This window comes from Condylura cristata, unplaced genomic scaffold, assembly GCF_000260355.1.
Source record: "Condylura cristata isolate star-nosed mole 26May11 unplaced genomic scaffold, ConCri1.0 scaffold00013, whole genome shotgun sequence".
Taxonomy (NCBI): domain Eukaryota; kingdom Metazoa; phylum Chordata; class Mammalia; order Eulipotyphla; family Talpidae; genus Condylura; species Condylura cristata.
The window spans coordinates 28240992-28256384 of NW_004567114.1; positions in this window are offsets into that span (position 1 = coordinate 28240992).

The following is a 15393-nucleotide window of genomic DNA, read 5'->3' on the forward strand; positions in this document are numbered from 1 at the left end:
GGGCGCGCGGCTAATGATTAACACCCCGCAGGTGGGGCGCGCTGGCGGCGCTGGAGGCCCGGCAGAAGCTAGCGGCCGCCCAAGCGCCCCGAGACACAAAACCGCACGTGGTGGGGGGCATCCTGTTAACAACAGAGAGGGCATCGGTCGACCCGAACACCCCACTGTACGCACAGGAAATGGGGCTTTAGAAAGCGGCGTTCGTTGGGGTCCGATTTGTGAGCAGGTCACCTCGCTTTCTGAGTCAGAAGGGCACGTCTTGAGTTCTCAGGGAAATCGGACCAGGTGACCCACTGCTGAAGCAAACCCGAGCGCAGAAGTGGCCGATTAGTGGGAGGCAACTCCACCAAGCTACCGTTAAGGGGGGAAGCAAGATGCAGAAACCTGTATCTTAACAGAGTACCCCATTTCTGTAGGGTGACGACAACCTGCCTGCCATCTGTATGAGGTCACACGGCATGGAAAGGTACATGCCCGGAAAGTGGGGGGGAGGGACACTCAACATGGACAGGCTGGATTTTGAACCAGAGAGTACAAAGCCCTGAAAAAGAGAACGCTGTCCCTGCGCCACACGGGAGAGAAACCCAGGTGGGACTCCTGAAGAGGGCTCACGGGTTACACGTTATCTCTCACCACTTCTTGGGAGGAGGATGGGACACTGATTAACACTGGATATATTTGATATCCGGGTGTAGACAAGTGTGTATAGTAAACGGTTTATAGAGTTCACCTCAAAAACAAAACAAACGAAGAAAAAATTAGGTGCTGCAGGCAAATACAAGCCTCGGGTGAGCTTCTGGGAGGGGAGGGGAGGAGCCGGGCTGGAGAAGATGGCTTCGAGGTGACTTTGAAACTGGATCCTGGTAAGGGTGGGGTAAAGACAGAGTGAGTTCTCCGCGCCAGACTGCGCGGGAAGAGGAAGGCGCCCCGCCACTGCGGCCCAGGAAGCGGGACCCACATTCCTCCGGCGGGGGGGCGGGTAGGGGGAGGTGGGGCGGTGCTGCAACCTTGCCGCTCGCCCAGCCTCTGGTAAGGTGAAAAGCTGAGTTTGCGGAAGGGGGCTTGGAGGTAAACAGCCGCTGCGGCTTTACCTGATAGAGCCAGCCGGCCCGGCTCCCAACTGGAGGAAAAGGTGCAAAGCCCCAGTACCTCCTGCTTCCAGAGGGCAGTCCATTCTCAGACCTCCCCTCTCCTTGAATGGCTTTCCTCTCTGATCGCAGGAATCCCATCAATTCCCTCTGTGCCGCTTCAAATTCCAACTTCCAAAGAAGGCCCTGGACTTAACTAAGCTATTAGTGAGGTCACCACTCATGCGTCAGCCAGGACAGGTAATAGTGTTAATGACAATAATCACGTAGTGATTGTTCACCTGTGGGGCCCTGTGCTGTGCCATTTACATTGTCCCATACAGCAGCCTTGTAAGCTGGTGAGTGCCCTTATCACCATGTACAGATAGCATAACCAAGTCGAGAGGGAACTAGCAATATGGCCTAGATTACATAACCAGCAAAAGCAGGGCTGACAAGAGACTAAGCCAACATTTTGTGCTTACCATGTGCTAACCATTATTCTAAGCCCTTACTGGATCAATAGCACAGAGCAGTGCTAGACCTGGGACTAACGGGAGAACGCTGTGCTTCAACACTATCCTGTGTTGTTTTTTGGACACTTATTATATTCAGCTCAGCACTTGACTATAATGCCTTGCGTTGTTTCTTTTTTTTTTTTTTTGTTTCTCTTTGTTTTAATGTTCATAGTTTATTTCCTAAAATGTGATGCTATGGAGAAGCCATGTAGGAAGCACTCAGTAAAGATGATTAAGCCAGTTTGTGAGAGATCGTACATCACAAGGAATCAAAATCTGTGTGTGGGCCCAGGCCCTGCACAGCTGAGAGTCTCTCTTCTCCTTACCCCTATGGATTCTTACTTTAGCGGCCTCATGCTCCCAGCTATTAAATCATTTATTATTATAATAATAGTTTGTTACCTCAGTAATGCCTTTAATCCAAGATCTCAAAGTGTTCCAACAAATACAGATTAATTCACCAGTGTCCCCTGAAATAGGAAGGTGGAAGCTTTCTCCCCATTTTTATGGGTGAGAAAACCAAAACAGCAGAGAGTTGAGATGATTCAGAGGGCAACTAGTGGCAGGATTTCTTCTTCCCTCTTCTATCCTAAACTGCCAACAGTTGGCATTGAAATTTCAAATCCCAGAGACAAAAGCCATTGAGTTTTCATAATAAAGGACATTTCCAAACTGTCATTTCAGCTGTTCTATTGTGGGGACCTCAGGAGAGGGCAGGGCTGTAGACACCATGAAGGTGCTCTGGGGCTCTGTGCTTCCAGCTGGATGGAGCCAGGGATTGCTGATACTGGGGAATGAAATGCCAAACACGGAGAATCCCCCTAAAAGTGACCCAAAAATCCTTACCAAACTTGAGGTCTCAAAGTTTTCTAAAGTGTCAAGTGGTATTTTAGCCATTTTCTCTAAGTGTGAGTCACAAGCAACAAAAAGGAAACCTAGACAATTATTGGCCATTATTAAGATTAAAGACATTTATACCTGAAAGGACATCAGGAAGTGAAAAGATACTCTTCAGGAAAAGGAAAATCAACAGAAAGGGAGAACATTTTTGCAAATCATACATGTGATAAGGGACTTTATGTAAAATACATAAAGAACTCTTATGATTCAATATTAAATAAGGCAAATAACCCAATTAAAAATTGAGCAGATAGTTAGTTACCCAAAGAGGGTACACAAGTGTCCAGCAAGCACATGAAAAGATGCCCAAATCATTAACCATCATGAAAATGAAAATTAAAAAAACAGTGAAATACACTTTATACCAATGAGGATGGGAAAAAAATCTAAAACACATAATAATAATGACAAAGTAGAAACATTAGAACTATCATATTGCTGGTGAAAATGTATATCTGTGCAGTAGAATATTATTCAGTCATAAAAAGCAGTGAAGAATGACTCATGAGATGACAGAAACTTTGAAAAGATTACGTTGGGTTAAGTCACAAAGGATTATTTATACAAACAGAAAGTAGATTAGTGGTTGCCTTAGAACTGAGCTGGGGTAGGAGATAGAGGAAATGGAGTATGACTGTAAAGATTTATTTATTTATGCACACAGAGCTGGGGTACAGGCCAAAGGTGCAGGGGCATGAGAGGCTTCACCAGAGACAGAGTGGGGAGCAGAACAGGCAGATCAACGAAATACACTGCTAAGAGGAGCAGCAAGCAACACAGGAGAAGTCTGCAGCACCAGGTGGATCAACTCCAAGGCGAGGACTCGAACTTGCACTGAAGCAGCTATGGCTATTTGCAGTGCTGCGTAATAACCCGTTGAACCACCAGGAAGGACCTATTACTATTATTTTAAGTGAACCACTGCCACCTTTTCCAAATCATAATCTAGCAGGACCCTTGGTGAGTAGGAACCCTCTCCCCCACCCAGTGTGCATTTACCCAAAGCACAGTGAATAAAGTTACAAGACAGTGATTCATTGCCTTTTTGCCCCCAGACTTCCTGAAAGGAGTAAAATGGAAGGCTTGTAATTTAACGGTTAGAGGGCAGTAGGTCATTTCCCTTCTTGAAGTGCTTTATCCATAGTTTCTTTCCTCTTGTCTGGACTCCTTAGTGTCAGAAAAATATAGACCTCAGAAAGGGGAAGGAAATGTGTAGAAAGGGAGAGGAAGACTTCTCCCCTCCTTACTATAGTCAGGCTTCCAGCCACTACTGTAGGGAGCTCTTAAAGGAAATGAATTGTTTTTTTGAGTTTGTGTCTACAACGGAAACATTGCCAATCGCTTGTGGTTTTTCAAGAACCTGGGAGCCATGTATAAACCATTTCTGAAGATCACTTATGTTCACCTTCTTTATCAATAGTTAAAGAGACTGTGTGTAAGTCAGCATTTACAACCTTTGAGAGCACAGTGTAGAAACTAAGGCTTTGATGATCGAGGAGTAGATTAGTAGACCAACATGCTCTTTCTCTGACTTCTGGCCTCTGGGCTAGAACATTTTTTGATTTGCATCACCACGGTAGATGGATGACGCATAAACACAAGACCATCCAGTGTTGCCCAGCCTAATGCTAATGAAAGATTGTGGGGTGTAGGTTTAGGAACTATTGGCTGAAGCGGTGTTTTGAGTTGTCTGTGTTCTTCATTTATCATTGTTGTTAATATCCTAGGAGACATCCTGAGGATATTCACACCTGGGTCTTCCTAGGATCACCTGGGAAGTTTCAAATTCAGCATGGACACAGACCCCGGGAACCTCTGCACTTTTATACAGATATACCTTTTGGAAAGTTCTCTCATGTCTTTTCCCCTCCTGATACTTCCTCTTCCTCTCTTGAAACTCAGGACTCAAAACACAAACCTGCAATCCCTCCCAGTGCCCCAAGATGAAAGGACATAGCTTTAAAGACCTCATGATGTTGGAGTAAATCAGGCTATTATATTTAATCAGATGGAAGAGTTCCACCTTGATTCATGTGAAACATTTAATCTTCAAACCTTGGTGACAAGCAGGGTGGGGTACACCTACGGGGTACTATACTGTAACCCTCAGAAAACAAATTAATGAGAGCTTAATTATGAGGTAATTGCCCAGTTACTTGCAAATGGAGGCAGTTCTTCCCGACTGTAATTTTGGTTGTTGATGTTTTCCTCCTCGACAAGGGCCTCCAGCTTCCCAGCTCTGGCTGCTTCATCTTCCCCAGAGAGGATGGAGCAGCTGTGCTGGAGAACCAACAAGGCCCAGACCTAAATACCCTTCCTTTGGTTTCTGTGTCTGACCCTACAGTGAACATAGGTCAGTTATAACCAGGGGAGAGCTGGTTATACTCAGGAGAGAGCCGGTTATGCACAGGGGACAGCCGTTGGGACCGGCCTATCTAGTTTCCTAAATCACCAGCATCTCCACTACTGAGAATGAGGAATTGACCTCAGTGTGGATGGAATAACTTTGTCTCTCCAAGTGAGCAGTGACCAGGCTCACTGACCCCATGTAACCCCTATTCCTGACTGCCAGAAACGCTCATCAAAACCTCAGACTCATTCATGAGTGGTGCTCTGTAGAAGGAACCCTGACCCATTCTTTTTTATTCTCCTGCTATGTATCTGCCTTCTTCTCTGTCTTAGAGGATTTTCTTCTCTGTCTCTTGAAAATCCTGGAAATCTTAAATTCCACCATTTTCAGGAACCCCAAAGTGAATACTTCAGCTACCACAGTCCTCTTTCTCCGTTACTCTAAATTCACGATGGGGGTGGTGGGGAGAGAGAAAAGCCTGGTTCCATGGCACAAATACTTCTTGTCTAGCCCTGCAATTGTGTCCAGCCTGCTGGGAAGACTACAGGGCCTGGGCCAGGATCAGTGCAGAATGCTCGCAAAGCATCACATCCCATCCTCCCAGCAAGCCTTGGGGCAGGTCTCTCACAATTTACTTCGAGATTCAGAGAGGTGAAGTCACATGTCCCAGGTCAGAGGCCCTCATGACAGCATCAGGACATATACTCAGACTCCTCTGCAACCTGATTCACACATTCTTAGTCTGCTACCAAAGCATCCACCTGGCCCACAGGGAACCACCAGACCTACAGCAGAAGAGGTGAGAACAATTTAAGCAAATTAACATGAGAAAAATGCTCTTACCCCTCTCTACCCAAGCAAACTAGTGTGAATTGCTTCACAACTTCCCAGGAAGCTGGTAGGTTCACAATGAGTTACAGACTCATTCCAGGGCTGGTAAATGGAGTGACAGGGAAGAATGCGTTCCAAGTCATAAAGCTGATGAAATAGGGGGAAAAAGCAAAATTCTCGAAATACTTAGGACGTCTCAAGCTAGCCAACTACAGAAGGAGAGGCTGGGCCTTCACCTGGCAACCACAGACTTTAAAACCTAGCAAACCTGTGCGTATTCCTGTGCAAAGGCCCAGCTACTAAAATCCAGAGGGAAAGGCCAGGAGTAAAGCTGTGGTTTGCCTCAGCAGAGCTGAAGCTGTGAAAAGAGGTGTGTGTGGGGGGGGGAGGGGGGGTTGCCTCTGGCTGGAATCAGAGACTCCTGAGCTCTGGATCCAGAGCCTGCCTCAGTACCAGCTGTCCCCATGTGGTCCAAGCCCCTTCACAGTGGATTTTGCTCTTCCTATGACAGTGCTTCTCCCCCAACCCCCAGAGGTGGGCATCATTCAATACCTTGAGGGCCTGCATGAAGCAAAAAGTGGGTCTTTTTTGTTGAACTAGCTCTGCTTACCTAGCTGGGACTTCACTCTTCTGTCATCACTTCTTCGTTCTCTTTTCCTGACTCTCCCTTCTTCCAACCTCACCTCCTAAAATGAAAATATAAAAGCTCTTTGGTAAGTTGACCAAATAACTTCACTGGAGGGCTGTAACCCATGAGTATCAAGTTCACATCATCACAGGGGTTCCTTTATGAGCTGCCATTATACTGGCTCCTGTCAAGGACCATAAGATGAGACATGGCTGACCTTGACCCAATGGGAAAAGTTAAAAATATGACAATAGACAGTGAAAACTTTAAAGTGCCATTCTAGACCATGAAAGAAGATCTGGGATAAGACAGTTTCCAGTTCTTTGATCATTGTAATTGGTACTAGAAACAGAACTCACTGTAGGTCCAATTAGTGAGGGAAGGTTTCTAAAAATAGGTGTATTCTAATGAGACTCTTCACAGATAGAAAGGACTTTGGGGAGCTGAATAGGACAGGAAACATCAGGAGCAGAAGACAATGCTGGGAAGACAGTATGGGTCAAGAGCGTCCCGGGTCTGTGTGTGCCCTAAGATCCGTGTGACCCATCTCTAGCTCTTCTGTCCCTTCAGTCTGGTGATTCTTTACAGCTCTTGGCCAAGACCCGAACAGATTTCTTCCTCCCAAGTATCCATACTTAATAACTCTGTATTAGTTGGGTTTCTTTTGGCTGCAAGTGACAGAGATGTAACACAAACTAAAGCATAAAGGGGTTTCTCTCTTATCACTGGAAAGCCTTGGTATGGAGAGAAATAAATTTGCAAAGGTTTTCAGGCACAGCAGATTCTAGGGGCTCTAATAACATCACAGAGCTCTGTTTTCTCTCCTTTTTTCTACTCTGCTAAGGTCAACTTTCAGGCTGGCTCTCATTGTGAGGCAAGACTGCTTCCAACACCCCCAGACTCCTATTATTCTCTGTGTTTATCAGTCCCAGTGGAAAGAGAGAACATTTCCCTTCTCACCTTCTTAACCCTTTTTCAGGATCTCTGATAACAGGTAAAAGGGGCTCACTGATAAAGCTCTCTGATAACTGATAAAGGGGCTCCCATGACAGCATGGGAGCGGTCATGCTAGGAGCACCTGCTGCTGTGGTGTGCATCTAACAGACAACCTGAAAGGACAACCTAAATCCTGCCTGAGGAAGAAGACAAGGCCCTGTTGCACTATTCTGGAGCACCTCACCCCTATTATAAGACATCCCAGATATGCACATTTCCTACTTTAACAGTCAGATGCTTTTCACAGGGAAACAAATGGTTCATTGCCAAGGCACAGAAGCCAGGTCAATAACTGGGTAGACATCCAAGGACATGTGTTTTAGGAAAGGGATCTAGAACAGGAGCCAAGTTGGGCAGATCCGTCCTCACACCCTGGTAAATACATGAAGTGGATCTGGTGATGAGCTGCACAGAATCCCTGCTGCAGCCAGAATTCATTAAAAGGTCTGGATGGCAAAAGTGGATGACTGGACTAAAAAGATGTGGTACATATACGCAATGGAATATTACTCAGCAACCAAAAAAGATAAACACATGCCTTTTGCAGCAACATGGATAGAGCTGGAAGGGATCATGCTTAGTGAAATAAGCCAGAAAGAAAAAGCAAAATACCGGATGGTTTCACTCATAGCAGGAGTATAATGGACCAGGCAAGAAAATAATAATAATAATGAACAGCTATATACCAGAGACATTTTATGGGGGGTGGTGTGAGGAATGGGATCAAAAACAGTGGAGGGAGGGAAATGCACTGGACTATGGTGATGGCACATGGGTGATCTGGTGATGGCCCATGGGGATTACAACTGAGATGAAAAAAGCACAAAATGATGCAAAAAATGAACTATTATATTATTTTTTTAAATGCACTAAATTACCCTAGGTTAAAAAAAAAAAAGGTTTGGGTGGCAACTTTAGGACTGTGTCACACTCAGGAGGAGCAAGATTTCAGAGGATAAAGCTGTCCTGGACCTTGTAGGGTGGAGAGGAAATTCCTCCCTACGTCTCTGGTAAATCAAGAAGCAGTAAAATGAAAAAATTAGTAGGAGAAAAGAACAAATTTAATTACGTATGGATGGAAAACCTACATGATACAGATTCTAAAGCTAATGGGATGAAATGAGGGTGTATATTTTGAGTTTAGGAATGGGTTAGGTGTCTGAGGCTCCATGAGTAGATGTTTACTCTGCCATATAGATAGCTTTCTGTAGCAGAAATGCTATTTCTAATAAAAAATCCAAGTTCTGAGTAAAATCCCCAGTTTTCATTCTTCTAGGTAGTTGTGGAAGTGGCAGTTTTCATGAACATGCGGGTCCTCAAGTGACCCTAACTTGAAATACACATCTTGGGAAAACTTCTTTTAAAGATTTTGGGGAGGGCTATCTTTCAAATCAATAATGAGGGTATCTTTAACCAGCTCACTCTCTGCTTTTGAACTCTCAATAGGCCACAAATTCTGAGGCTGGCAACCTAGGAGAGCAGCTGGAGATTCCAATCACTCTGTGTAAGAATCATAAGAAAGGAGAAGTGAAACTTAGGGCAGCAATGGCCAGTGGAACATTCTGTGATGTTGAAGTATCCATTACAGCAGCCATGGCCACATGTGGGTTCTGAACACTGGTGATGTGGCTAGTACAACTGAAGACCTGAATTTTTTTATTGGAAATAAGTTTAAATGTCAGTAAGCACATCTGGCCAGTGGATATATATTAGATACTACACCTTAGAGAACATACTTTTGCACTCATCTCCAGGGCTTAGAAGGGAAAAAGGCAGGATAAATTAGAATGGAACATCCCAATCAATGACATACGTCAGCAAAGGCAGATGGTGTAGAACAGGAAATCAGGAAGACCCCTGGTGTCAACCTCCTTCCTAGATACGGATACCAGCTGCCTCAATTCTGGCAACTGTCACCCGGCCTCTCCCCGCTGAGAGCCACTGCCTCTGAAAGGCCCTCACTAAAGGTCATGTGAGGCTACCAGGTGGCTGTAAAGCCTCTGTCCAGTGAGGAAGGAAATAACTTTCACACCTCCCAGTAGCTCCATGGGGAACACCCCCCCCCCCATGATATTGAAGACACTATATCCTACACTCTTCCCCTACTGTGGAAATTCTCTCATTCTGTGCCTCAAGACCCAGCTTGCTGGTCCATTATTCACTTCCACATGTGTTGACTGAACGCCTCCCAGATCATTGGAGGAAAAGCTGAACTTAAATAATTTCCTGTCCAAGAACAATCTGTCACCTAACACAGTGGGAAGCCATCCAAGTTGTCAGCCCAGGACATGACTCCACCCACAACTCCCATCTAGAAAGGGATCTGCTCCAGCAGGGTGGTCAGGACCAGGGGAATGGGTCCTGATAGCCCGGGAGAGATAGACACCAGTCCTGAAAATGAACACTGAGGCTCAGGCCCAAGAGTAAAAGGAACAAATGAACTCGTGGAAAAGGGAGACTGTTAATCACATGGAGATTCGCTTCCCATTGAACTTGGACCACAACTGCTCAAACGCACAAGAAGCCAGACCAAGATTTTGGGTAGGCAAGGACTAGACTGGGAGAACACTGACAGTGGAAAATAGTGCAGAGGCCAATGGATAGTAAATAAAATTATGTGCCAGAAGGATGCCAACTTGGCTTCTTTCTGTGCACCTTCCACAATGTTCCATGATTCTGGACTGCCTCCTACTTCATTGAGCTTATAGACCATCCCAAGAGGTCAGGCCTTGACCAGTTTTCCAGCCATCAGGAAGGAAAAGGTAAGAGCCCCACAGTTCATGCCTTGGGCTGTTCTGGCCAAGGAAGGACTTCAAGTTCTGGGCCTTCACCAACTATAGTTTCTGCATCTGTTGAAGTGTCTAATAGAAGTAAATCAAGCTTGAACACCATATTCATTGTGACATTATTTGTGTAAGAGGCGGGAGCAGCTCAGGAATCCATTCATGGGTGAATGGCTAAACAGAAAATAGTATATACATATAGTGGAATATTATACAGTCTTTAAAAGAGAAGGAAATCCTGTCACATGTGACAACATGGATGAAACCTGAGGACATTACACTAAGTGACACAAGACAAATGGTGTATGATTCCACTTTCAGATTCACAGAAACGGGAAAATGAAGATAGTGTTCAGTTACAGGATGAAAAAGTTCTAGAACTCTGTTATACAAGGTAAATACTGCTAATACTTCTGAACTCTGCACATTCAACAGTTCACATTCACATTCACATTCACATTCAATAGTTACAAGAGTAAATTTTACATATTTTTTGTCATGTCATATTTTTACAATTTCAAATAAAAAAATAAATCAAACTTGTCACATGATTGCTTGTTATTACACATTAGCATCATCATATATGCCCAGTATGGAAAATGTGGGAAACAGAGACAGTTCTATGAAAGCTAAACCTACTCATCATTTCAGTGTTCTATCAGAGGGTAGTAGAAAAAGCAACTGCTCCCTGCTCTGCTCTGCCTTTCCTTTCCAGAGATGAGACTTACTTCACTTCCCTGCATTTAGCTGGCTGCCATTCTAATACTAAGCAATTTGCTGCTAAATTTTCACTCATCAACTTGAGTTACCTCTGACTCCTGTCCAAGAACAAAGAGGATTTAGCTCACCAATCCCACCCCACCCCCAATCTTACTGGTTTTAGTCATTAAAATTTTCAGTTTTTCTCAGGTTATTTTTGTAACTAAACAATATACTTGAAGCACTACTGATTTCTGGTTGGGCCCATTTTCCTTTTTCTTTTTTTTTGGCTGGCCCCACTTTTGGATTCCCTACTCAGGCAAATGGGCTCACTAGGGCCCTTGCGGGTCTGCTGAATGCCCCCAGCTTTTGTCTGTGCAGTTCTGCATTTCTGTCAGTCTGGCTGGTAACATTTCATCCAGCCTGTCTTTCACAACAGCCTGGCTCTAGAGGTTGTAAGCCAGCCCCTGCTCCTGCTCACATAACTGTTTTCAGTGTGGTTCCCTCAGTAAGGCAGCACTACATTGGTAAATGACTCATGGGTCTGTCCCCACAGAAGTGACCTTCAGAAGGTGCTTGGTGAACGTGAGAGGCACAGAGTATGAGGAATCTCCAGATTCCTCAAAGTTAAAACAACAATAAAACCAGGGCAGAAAATATAGAGGAAACCACAGACCTGAAGTAAGCAGTTGCCAATATGGAAAGGTCCCTGTGACCCACCCGAATAAAGTCTTCCCACCCCCTGCTTTGGTGGCCTCTGTAATTAGCAATTAGCGCCTTGCCATTAAGCAGAGTCCTCTGTATCAGCTAATATGCAGATATCCCTGGGAGGGCCACCACATAAGTGACTGACATCTTGGTGCAGCCCAGGTTTATCAGATGGTTGCTTTCCTGTGTGTCCGGAAGGGTGAGCTGGCCCTGCTAAGTGCAGCCCCGAGTGGCCTAGGTTGCCTGCCCAGAGCAAGGGAGCAAGAAACTGCACTCCTTGCTCTGCAGCAGCCATGAGACTGATGTTGGGCAGCAACAAAGCGGACCACCATGGCTCTGGCTATGCCCAGGCAGCAGCATCCACCCCAAAATCTAGTGCCCCAAATCAACCCCACTTACCCAACACAGGTGAGGAAAGCAGCTGCGTAGGAAGATGACCAGGGAAGAAGACTGAGGCTCTGGGGTAGCCCAGGGAAAACCTGAAGTAAAAACTAGCAGAGGGGTCGTTGTAAGTTTTAGGGGAGTTAAACCCCCATCCTTCCAGGGAGACAGAGGAGTAGCGGAGAAGGCCATCATTCCTTGTCCCCTCTGTTCCTCCTCTCCAAAGACAACCAGTATTATTCCTCAAAAGTCTGGGATTGGCCTCAGCTGAGAAAAGTTCTTTCTATGCCCTGTTTTCCATCACAGCTGATATCACTTTGGAATGGTTTGCTTTGTGTCTGTCTCCACTAACTGACTGCAGGCCCCATGAGGGCAGGGCCTCTACCCTACCTAGGGGCTGAAAGTCCTCAGGCTGCTGTCCCTCAGGCCAGAGCCCAAGAGCAACACCCCTCCTCCTAGCTGAGGCCTACCCTGGCCTTCACCAAATCTGCCTTCACCGAATGAGCGAGCACATGTTAACTGAGGCCCACAGGATCCATAACATGGGGTAGGACAGCAGTGTGGCTGGAGGTAAGAAGACAAGCTGCCTCCCTCTGCCCTCAAGAGTGGTAGAGACAGGCCTCTACTCTGTCCAACCCCACTCAGAATACAGGGAAGGGAGGTGAGGATGACTTTGGGAGTGTAAAGGGACTGGAGGGGAAACGGGATGTTTTAAGAGCAGACTAAGTGTGGCCTGGTGCAGCTGCTGTATTTGTTGGCTGTTATCTCCACAGTCTCCATGAGGACCCGATGTACATGCAGCAGCCAGTCCAACTCTGGACTCACCATTGTTGTCCATGTGTGTCAGCAAGTGAAACAGACCCCAGGAAAGGGTTCCTCCTGCCCTAAGAGCTGAGGGAAGCATCATCTTTTCTTAATGCTTCTAAAAAGTTTTTTTTTTTTTTTAAGTTTCTTAGAAAGCCTGGGCCACTGAACCAAAAAGGGCACCTTTTTGTATCCCCTAGTGTACTTTGAAGGGATCCTCCCAGAAATGAGGATGTTCTAACTCTCAGCACTTTGGTAAGTGATTTTATTTAGAAATAAGATTTTTGCAAATGATCAAACTAAACTAGTCATAAGGGTGGGTCCTAACCCACCACAACAGGTGGCCTAATGGTAAGGGGCAATTTGGACCCATCACACACAGGGAGGATGATCTGTGAAGATGAAGGCAGACACTGGGGTGATGCGTCTCCAAGGTGAGGAGCACCAACAATTGCTGGCACACCTGCAGAAACTAGGTGAGAGGAATGGAACAGACTCTCCCTTCCAACCCTCAGAAAAAACTGATCCTATCTGAGCCTTGATTTGGGACTTCCAGTCTCTGGGACTGTGAAACAACACATGTCTGTTCTAGGCCACCCAGTTTGGGGTACGTTGTACAGCAGCCCTGGGAAACTAATACAGGTGCTAGGACACAATAGTCAAAAACAAGGACTTGAACTCGGTTGGAACTGAGTTTGACTCCAGCTGCATTGTTTACTTCCTGTTTCACACTTACCGTAGGACCAGAAAGCACCCAGCCCTCCCGGGGCTGCAGTGAGCCGGCACTGGCCGCTGCCTGGCACTTGCTAAGGGCCTAGCAGACTGGGACTGCCGTCACTATTAAGGATGCTGTTTTCAGCGTTGCTGTCAAAATCCCTCATCACAAAATTATTCCCAGCATGTAAAAAGTCCAGTCCTGGAAAGAAAAACAAAAGAGAAAGTCACACTGGGGAGGGCCTGCTGTACCAGGCACCACGCATGTGCTTCCCAGAGTGACTGGCCTCGGAATGTACCAAGGCTGGGATGAGTGATGGAGTCCAGAGGAAAGAAGCAATGAGAGCAGGGGTGAGTCTGATCAGCAAGGCCAGGCAGGGGCCTTGAGAGGATGGGTCTCCCAGGCCTGTATGCATCACATGCCTCCTCCCATCCAGCCTCTGGCCAGCCTGCTGGTATGGGGAGGCTCCCTGTGGGGGGACATGCCGACCACAAACATCACCCCAGTAGAGTCCGAATCACCCGACCACAATAATATGCCTTTCTGCCCTAGTAGAGACAGAGGGCATTGTGTGTGGGGGCCATGGCCTGAGACACACTCCTCAGAAAGGCGGGATTGTCTTGGGCAACCTCCCTGGCCTGGGGGTGCCACCCCACAAGCGCGTCACAACAAACCCAGAGCAGACAAACAGTCAGTCACTCTCCAGGGACCATCGCCTTGGAGCTTTTGAGATGCAACATCTGATACTCCAAGGAGCCAGGGAGGAAAGGGAAAGAAGAGCTTTGGGATAAATTGGATAAGTCAGAATGAGAGACTATTCCAAAGGCTCTGGGACAGGGCCTCCAAAAGTCTACATCCTAAACATCTCCCAAGAAAACTGGTGGCCAAGGCCAAGGAATATGGGGTCAGAAAGTCTGGGTTCAAGTCCTGACTGGGACAGTTGCTGGCTGAGTGATTTAGAACAAAACTACAGATGAGGAGGCATAGTTTCCTTCAACAGGGAGGATGGAGAGGATCAAATGAACTGATGTCTGGTCCTTTGGGAGACAGTCAAGAACAATTAGCTATTACAATGATTACTAATCTAGATTTGTTCCAAATGAGATCAGAGTGCAAATGTTTAGCATAGCACCTGACACCTACTAGTTCCTTGAATGTCAGCCAGGTTCTGCATCCCTGACTTAGATGAGAGAAGCTCCAGTTTGGGGAGGGGAGTGCTATATGATTACTACTTTATTTTAAAGACATCCTTCTTTCAGCAGGAAAAGGGGTTTAGTGAACCTGCTGAGGAGCCCTCTCAAAAAATAATTGTTTTTCCTGCAGCCAGCCTGCAGGCAGCTTCTGTCTCGCAGGTAGGAGCCTATAGCCAAGTGCAGCAAGGAGGCCCTCCTTTGTAGACCTCATTTTGCCTCCTAGTGAAACCATATCCACTGTGCCTGAGCCTGTACTCAGCCCAGTTCTCTAGAAATTATCTTTCCTCTACTTCATGTCCAAGTGTCTAGAAGAGCCAACACCCTCACCCCAACCAGCAACCAAATGAGTTTCCAAAGGCCCAGGCCGTCAACACAGCCCTCCCCTCCTCACAGTTTAGGGCCTTGTAGGAACTGGGAGGGAATGCGCCTCCTGGGCCAGTGCCCAGTTCTGACTGAGGCTGGGCTGAGAGCCTCTTCTCATCCTCCCCCACAGACACACAGGGCTTTATAGTCAGATTATGCCATGGAAACTATGCACATGGCCTGCCCCGTTCACATGGCCTCGGCAGAAAAAATAACAGGGCATTCTCTCTCTGCCAAGACCCACAGTCCAAGCAGGCCTGAACTACCAAAGTAGGCCTCTTATGTGAAACAGGTCTCCATAAAGCTCTCAGAACAACTTGTTTGGGGTGCCCTCAAGTCTCTCCCTCTCCCCCAGCCCAAAGTCATCTGTCCTTTTCTCAGAATGATCAAATGCTGCCTTATATGGCAGTTTCCTTCTGAAACAAATCTCATTTCCCTCTCAGTATCATCTTGAGAG